Source organism: Prorops nasuta, unplaced genomic scaffold, assembly GCF_024137725.1.
Source record: "Prorops nasuta isolate Cenicafe-Biocafe unplaced genomic scaffold, Cenicafe_Pnas_1.2 PNAS00001, whole genome shotgun sequence".
Taxonomy (NCBI): Eukaryota; Metazoa; Arthropoda; class Insecta; order Hymenoptera; family Bethylidae; genus Prorops; species Prorops nasuta.
This window is the reverse complement of record NW_027116798.1, coordinates 5,299,306-5,308,102: the sequence shown is the minus strand read 5'-3', so window position 1 is coordinate 5,308,102 and position 8,797 is coordinate 5,299,306.

The following is an 8,797-nucleotide window of genomic DNA, read 5'->3' as shown; positions in this document are numbered from 1 at the left end:
CATTGGTGCACGTGGCTGGTGAATTTTTCTCAACGTTTTTTCTGGTGTTCGTCAACAGGGCATGTGGGTTTCTCTCTCCGAAACCTAGAAGGTCAACAGTTTTAGAAAATAATTTGTAGTCTGCTGTACTTGTGCTCCTATCGGAGGGCCTTTCCTTCTATATTCATTGGTGCACGTGGCTGGTGAATTTTTCTCAACGTTTTTTCTGGTGTTCGTCAACAGGGCACGTGGGTTTCCCTCTCCGAAACCTAGAAGGTCAACAGTTTTAGAAAATAATTTGTAGTCTGCTGTACTTGTGCTCCTATCGGAGGGGCTTTCCTTCTATATTCATTGGTGCACGTGGCTGGTGAATTTTTCTCAACGTTTTTTCTGGTGTTCGTCAACAGGGCACGTAGGTTTCTCTATCCGAATCATTGAAGGTCAACAGTTTTAGCAAATAATTGGTAGTCTGCTGTACTTGTGCTGCTATCGGAGAGGCTTTCCTTCTATATTCATTGGTGCACATGGCTGGTGAATTTTTCTCAACGTTTTTTCTGGTGTTCGTCAACAGGGCATGTGGGTTTCTCTCTCCGAAACCTAGAAGGTCAACAGTTTTAGAAAATAATTTGTAGTCTGCTGTACTTGTGCTCCTATCGGAGGGCCTTTCCTTCTATATTCATTGGTGCACGTGGCTGGTGAATTTTTCTCAACGTTTTTTCTGGTGTTCGTCAACAGGGCACGTGGGTTTCCCTCTCCGAAACCTAGAAGGTCAACAGTTTTAGAAAATAATTTGTAGTCTGCTGTACTTGTGCTCCTATCGGAGGGGCTTTCCTTCTATATTCATTGGTGCACGTGGCTGGTGAATTTTTCTCAACGTTTTTTCTGGTGTTCGTCAACAGGGCACGTAGGTTTCTCTATCCGAATCATTGAAGGTCAACAGTTTTAGCAAATAATTGGTAGTCTGCTGTACTTGTGCTGCTATCGGAGAGGCTTTCCTTCTATATTCATTGGTGCACATGGCTGGTGAATTTTTCTCAACGTTTTTTCTGGTGTTCTTCAACAGGGCACGTGGGTTTCTCTATCCGAATCATTGAAGGTCAACAGTTTTAGCAAATAATTGGTAGTCTGCTGTACTTGTGCTGCTATAGGAGAGGCTTTCCTTCTATATTCATTGGTTCACGTGGCTGGTGAATTTTTCTCAACGTTTTTTCTGGTGTTCGTCAACAGGGCACGTAGGTTTCTCTATACGAATCATTGAAGGTCAACAGTTTTAGCAAATAAGTGGTAGTCTGCTGTACTTGTGCTGCTATCGGGGGGGCTTTCCTTCTATATTCATTGGTGCACGTGGCTGGTGAATTTTTCTCAACGTTTTTTCTGGTGTTCGTCAACAGGGCACGTGGGTTTCTCTCTCCGAAACCTAGAGGGTCAACAGTTTTAGAAAATAATTTGTAGCCTGCTGTACTTGTGCTCCTATCGGAGGGGCTTTCCTTCTATATTCATTGGTGCACGTGGATGGTGAATTTTTCTCAACGTTTTTTCTGGTGTTCGTCAACAGGGCACGTGGGTTTCCCTCTCCGAAACCTAGAAGGTCAACAGTTTTAGAAAATAATTTGTAGTCTGCTGTACTTGTGCTCCTATCGGAGGGGCTTTCCTTCTATATTCATTGGTGCACGTGGCTGGTGAATTTTTCTCAACGTTTTTTCTGGTTTTCGTCAACAGGGCACGTAGGTTTCTCTATCCGAATCATTGAAGGTCAACAGTTTTAGCAAATAAGTGGTAGTCTGCTGTACTTGTGCTGCTACCGGTGGGGCTTTCCTTCTATATTCATTGGTGCACGTGGCTGGTGAATTTTTCTCAACGTTTTTTCTGGTGTTCGTTTAACAGGGCACGTGGGTTTCTCTCTCCGAAACCTAGAGGGTCAAAAGTTTTAGCAAATAATTGTTAGTCCGCTGTACTTGTGCTGCTATCGGAGGGGCTTTCCTTCTATATTCATTGGTGCACGTGGCTGGTGAATTTTTCTCAACGTTTTTTCTGGTGTTCCTCAACAGGGCACGTGGGTTTCTCTCTCCGAAACCTAGAGGGTCAACAGTTTTAGCAAATAATTGTTAGTCTGCTGTACTTGTGCTGCTAACGGAGGGGCTTTCCTTCTATATTATTGGTGCACGTGGCTGGTAAATTTTTCTCAACGTTTTTTCTGGTGTTCGTCAACAGGGCACGTGGGTTTCTCTCTCCGAATCATTGAAGGTCAACAGTTTTAGCAAATAATTTGTAGTCTGCTGTACTTGTGCTCCTATCGGAGGGGCTTTCCTTCTATATTCATTGGTGCACGTGGCTGGTGAATTTTTCTCAACGTTTTTTCTGGTTTTCGTCAACAGGGCACGTAGGTTTCTCTATCCGAATCATTGAAGGTCAACAGTTTTAGCAAATAAGTGGTAGTCTGCTGTACTTGTGCTGCTACCGGTGGGGCTTTCCTTCTATATTCATTGGTGCACGTGGCTGGTGAATTTTTCTCAACGTTTTTTCTGGTGTTCGTTTAACAGGGCACGTGGGTTTCTCTCTCCGAAACCTAGAGGGTCAAAAGTTTTAGCAAATAATTGTTAGTCCGCTGTACTTGTGCTGCTATCGGAGGGGCTTTCCTTCTATATTCATTGGTGCACGTGGCTGGTGAATTTTTCTCAACGTTTTTTCTGGTGTTCCTCAACAGGGCACGTGGGTTTCTCTCTCCGAAACCTAGAGGGTCAACAGTTTTAGCAAATAATTGTTAGTCTGCTGTACTTGTACTGCTAACGGTGGGGCTTTCCTTCTATATTATTGGTGCACGTGGCTGGTAAATTTTTCTCAACGTTTTTTCTGGTGTTCGTCAACAGGGCACGTGGGTTTCTCTCTCCGAATTATTGAAGGTCAACAGTTTTAGCAAATAATTGGTAGTCTGCTGTACTTGTGCTGCTATCGGAGGGGCTTTCCTTCTATATTCATTGGTGCACGTGGCTGGTGAATTTTTCTCAACGTTCTTTCTGGTGTTCGTCAACAAGGCACGTGGTTTTCTCTCTCCGAAACCTAGAAGGTCTACAGTTTTAGAAAATAATTTGTAGTCTGCTGTACTTGTGCTCCTATCGGAGGGGCTTTCCTTCTATATTCATTGGTGCACGTGGCTGGTGAATTTTTCTCAACGTTTTTTCTGGTGTTCGTCAATAGGGCACGTGGGTTTCTCTCTCCGAAACCTAGAAGGTCAACAGTTTTAGCAAATAATTGTTAGTCTGCTGTACTTGTGCTGCTATCGGAGGGGCTTTCCTTCTATATTATTGGTGCACGTGGCTGGTGAATTTTTCTCAACGTTTTTTCTGGTTTTCGTCAACAGGGCACGTGGGTTTCTCCCTCCGAATCATTGAAGGTCAACAGTTTTAGCAAATAATTGGTAGTCTGCTGTACTTGTGCTGCTATCGGAGGGGCTTTCCTTCTATATTCATTGGTGCACGTGGCTGGTGAATTTTTCTCAACGTTTTTTCTGGTGTTCGTCATCAGGGCACGTGGGTTTCTCTCTCCGAATCATTGAAGGTCAACAGTTTTAGCAAATAATTGGTAGTCTGCTGTACTTGTGCTGCTATCGGAGGGGCTTTCCTTCTATATTCATTGGTGCACGTGGCTGGTGAATTTTTCTCAACGTTTTTTCTGGTGTTCGTCAACAGGGCACGTAGGTTTCTCTATCCGAATCATTGAAGGTTAACAGTTTTAGCAAATAATTGGTAGTCTGCTGTACTTGTGCTGCTATGGGGGGGCTTTTCTTCTATATTCATTGGTGCACGTGGCTGGTGAATTTTTCTCAACGTTTTTTCTGGTGTTCGTCAACAGGGTACGTGGGTTTCTCTCTCCGAAACCTAGAAGGTCAACAGTTTTAGAAAATAATTTGTAGTCTGCTGTACTTGTGCTCCTATCGGAGGGGCTTTCCTTCTATATTCATTGGTGCACGTGGCTGGTGAATTTTTCTCAACGTTTTTTCTGGTGTTCTTCAACAGGGCACGTGGGTTTCTCTATCCGAATCATTGAAGGTCAACAGTTTTAGCAAATAATTGGTAGTCTGCTGTACTTTTGCTGCTATAGGAGAGGCTTTCCTTCTATATTCATTGGTTCACGTGGCTGGTGAATTTTTCTCAACGTTTTTTCTGGTGTTCGTCAACAGGGCACGTGGGTTTCCCTCTCCGAAACCTAGAAGGTCAACAGTTTTAGAAAATAATTTGTAGTCTGCTGTACTTGTGCTCCTATCGGAGGGGCTTTCCGTCTATATTCATTGGTGCACGTGGATGGTGAATTTTTCTCAACGTTTTTTCTGGTGTTCGTCAACAGGGCACGTGGGTTTCTCTCTCCAAAACCTAGAAGGTCTACAGTTTTAGAAAAAAATTTGTAGTCTGCTGTACTTGTGCTCCTATCGGAGGGGCTTTCCTTCTATTTTCGTAGGTGCACGTGGCTGGTGAATTTTTCTCAACGTTCTTTCTGGTGTTCGTCAACAGGGCACGTGGGTTTCTCTCTCCGAAACCTAGAAGGTCTACAGTTTTAGAAAATAATTTGTCGTCTGCTGTACTTGTGCTCCTATCGGAGGGGCTTTCCTTCTATATTCATTGGTGCACGTGGCTGGTGAATTTTTCTCAACGTTTTTTCTGGTGTTCGTCAACAGGGCACGTGGGTTTCTCTCTCCGAAACCTAGAAGGTCAACAGTTTTAGAAAAAAATTTGTAGTCTGCTGTACTTGTGCTCCTATCGGAGGGGCTTTCCTTCTATATTCATTGGTGCACGTGGCTGGTGAATTTTTCTTAACGTTTTTTCTGGTGTTCGTCAACAGGGCACGTGGGTTTCTCTCTCCGAAACCTAGAAGGTCTACAGTTTTAGAAAATAATTTGTCGTCTGCTGTACTTGTGCTCCTATCGGAGGGGCTTTCCTTCTATTTTCGTAGGTGCACGTGGCTGGTGAATTTTTCTCAACGTTCTTTCTGGTGTTCGTCAACAGGGCACGTGGGTTTCTCTCTCCGAAACCTAGAAGGTCTACAGTTTTAGAAAATAATTTGTCGTCTGCTGTACTTGTGCTCCTATCGGAGGGGCTTTCCTTCTATATTCATTGGTGCACGTGGCTGGTGAATTTTTCTCAACGTTTTTTCTGGTGTTCGTCAACAGGGCACGTGGGTTTCTCTCTCCGAAACCTAGAAGGTCAACAGTTTTAGAAAATAATTTGTAGTCTGCTGTACTTGTGCTCCTATCGGAGGGGCTTTCCTTCTATATTCATTGGTGCACGTGGCTGGTGAATTTTTCTCAACGTTTTTTCTGGTGTTCGTCAACAGGGCATGTGGGTTTCTCTCTCCGAAACCTAGAAGGTCAACAGTTTTAGAAAATAATTTGTAGTCTGCTGTACTTGTGCTCCTATCGGAGGGGCTTTCCTTCTATATTCATTGGTGCACGTGGCTGGTGAATTTTTCTCAACGTTTTTTCTGGTGCTCGTCAACAGGGCACGTGGGTTTCTCTCTCCGAAACCTAGAAGGTCTACAGTTTTAGAAAATAATTTGTAGTCTGCTGTACTTGTGCTCCTATCGGAGCGGCTTTCCTTCTATATTCATTGGTGCACGTGGCTGGTGAATTTTTCTCAACGTTTTTTCTGGTGTTCGTCAACAGGGCAAGTGGGTTTCTCTCTCCGAAACCTAGAAGGTCAACAGTTTTAGAAAATAATTTGTAGTCTGCTGTACTTGTGCTCCTATCGGAGGGGCTTTCCTTCTATATTCATTGGTGCACGTGGCTGGTGAATTTTTCTCAACGTTTTTTCTGGTGTTCGTCAACAGGGCATGTGGGTTTCTCTCTCCGAAACCTAGAAGGTCAACAGTTTTAGAAAATAATTTGTAGTCTGCTGTACTTGTGCTCCTATCGGAGGGCCTTTCCTTCTATATTCATTGGTGCACGTGGCTGGTGAATTTTTCTCAACGTTTTTTCTGGTGTTCGTCAACAGGGCACGTGGGTTTCCCTCTCCGAAACCTAGAAGGTCAACAGTTTTAGAAAATAATTTGTAGTCTGCTGTACTTGTGCTCCTATCGGAGGGGCTTTCCTTCTATATTCATTGGTGCACGTGGCTGGTGAATTTTTCTCAACGTTTTTTCTGGTGTTCGTCAACAGGGCACGTAGGTTTCTCTATCCGAATCATTGAAGGTCAACAGTTTTAGCAAATAATTGGTAGTCTGCTGTACTTGTGCTGCTATCGGAGAGGCTTTCCTTCTATATTCATTGGTGCACATGGCTGGTGAATTTTTCTCAACGTTTTTTCTGGTGTTCGTCAACAGGGCATGTGGGTTTCTCTCTCCGAAACCTAGAAGGTCAACAGTTTTAGAAAATAATTTGTAGTCTGCTGTACTTGTGCTCCTATCGGAGGGCCTTTCCTTCTATATTCATTGGTGCACGTGGCTGGTGAATTTTTCTCAACGTTTTTTCTGGTTTTCGTCAACAGGGCACGTGGGTTTCCCTCTCCGAAACCTAGAAGGTCAACAGTTTTAGAAAATAATTTGTAGTCTGCTGTACTTGTGCTCCTATCGGAGGGGCTTTCCTTCTATATTCATTGGTGCACGTGGCTGGTGAATTTTTCTCAACGTTTTTTCTGGTGTTCGTCAACAGGGCACGTAGGTTTCTCTATCCGAATCATTGAAGGTCAACAGTTTTAGCAAATAATTGGTAGTCTGCTGTACTTGTGCTGCTATCGGAGAGGCTTTCCTTCTATATTCATTGGTGCACATGGCTGGTGAATTTTTCTCAACGTTTTTTCTGGTGTTCTTCAACAGGGCACGTGGGTTTCTCTATCCGAATCATTGAAGGTCAACAGTTTTAGCAAATAATTGGTAGTCTGCTGTACTTGTGCTGCTATAGGAGAGGCTTTCCTTCTATATTCATTGGTTCACGTGGCTGGTGAATTTTTCTCAACGTTTTTTCTGGTGTTCGTCAACAGGGCACGTAGGTTTCTCTATACGAATCATTGAAGGTCAACAGTTTTAGCAAATAAGTGGTAGTCTGCTGTACTTGTGCTGCTATCGGGGGGGCTTTCCTTCTATATTCATTGGTGCACGTGGCTGGTGAATTTTTCTCAACGTTTTTTCTGGTGTTCGTCAACAGGGCACGTGGGTTTCTCTCTCCGAAACCTAGAGGGTCAACAGTTTTAGAAAATAATTTGTAGCCTGCTGTACTTGTGCTCCTATCGGAGGGGCTTTCCTTCTATATTCATTGGTGCACGTGGATGGTGAATTTTTCTCAACGTTTTTTCTGGTGTTCGTCAACAGGGCACGTGGGTTTCCCTCTCCGAAACCTAGAAGGTCAACAGTTTTAGAAAATAATTTGTAGTCTGCTGTACTTGTGCTCCTATCGGAGGGGCTTTCCTTCTATATTCATTGGTGCACGTGGCTGGTGAATTTTTCTCAACGTTTTTTCTGGTTTTCGTCAACAGGGCACGTAGGTTTCTCTATCCGAATCATTGAAGGTCAACAGTTTTAGCAAATAAGTGGTAGTCTGCTGTACTTGTGCTGCTACCGGTGGGGCTTTCCTTCTATATTCATTGGTGCACGTGGCTGGTGAATTTTTCTCAACGTTTTTTCTGGTGTTCGTTTAACAGGGCACGTGGGTTTCTCTCTCCGAAACCTAGAGGGTCAAAAGTTTTAGCAAATAATTGTTAGTCCGCTGTACTTGTGCTGCTATCGGAGGGGCTTTCCTTCTATATTCATTGGTGCACGTGGCTGGTGAATTTTTCTCAACGTTTTTTCTGGTGTTCCTCAACAGGGCACGTGGGTTTCTCTCTCCGAAACCTAGAGGGTCAACAGTTTTAGCAAATAATTGTTAGTCTGCTGTACTTGTACTGCTAACGGTGGGGCTTTCCTTCTATATTATTGGTGCACGTGGCTGGTAAATTTTTCTCAACGTTTTTTCTGGTGTTCGTCAACAGGGCACGTGGGTTTCTCTCTCCGAATTATTGAAGGTCAACAGTTTTAGCAAATAATTGGTAGTCTGCTGTACTTGTGCTGCTATCGGAGGGGCTTTCCTTCTATATTCATTGGTGCACGTGGCTGGTGAATTTTTCTCAACGTTTTTTCTGGTGTTAGTTTAACAGGGCACGTGGGTTTCTCTCTCCGAAACCTAGAGGGTCAAAAGTTTTAGCAAATAATTGTTAGTCCGCTGTACTTGTGCTGCTATCGGAGAAGCTTTCCTTCTATATTCATTGGTGCACGTGGCTGGTGAATTTTTCTCAACGTTTTTTCTGGTGTTCCTCAACAGGGCACGTGGGTTTCTCTCTCCGAAACCTAGAGGGTCAACAGTTTTAGCAAATAATTGTTAGTCTGCTGTACTTGTGCTGCTAACGGAGGGGCTTTCCTTCTATATTATTGGTGCACGTGGCTGGTAAATTTTTCTCAACGTTTTTTCTGGTGTTCGTCAACAGGGCACGTGGGTTTCTCTCTCCGAATCATTGAAGGTCAACAGTTTTAGCAAATAATTTGTAGTCTGCTGTACTTGTGCTCCTATCGGAGGGGCTTTCCTTCTATATTCATTGGTGCACGTGGCTGGTGAATTTTTCTCAACGTTTTTTCTGGTTTTCGTCAACAGGGCACGTAGGTTTCTCTATCCGAATCATTGAAGGTCAACAGTTTTAGCAAATAAGTGGTAGTCTGCTGTACTTGTGCTGCTACCGGTGGGGCTTTCCTTCTATATTCATTGGTGCACGTGGCTGGTGAATTTTTCTCAACGTTTTTTCTGGTGTTCGTTTAACAGGGCACGTGGGTTTCTCTCTCCGAAACCTAGAGGGTCAAAAGTTTTAGC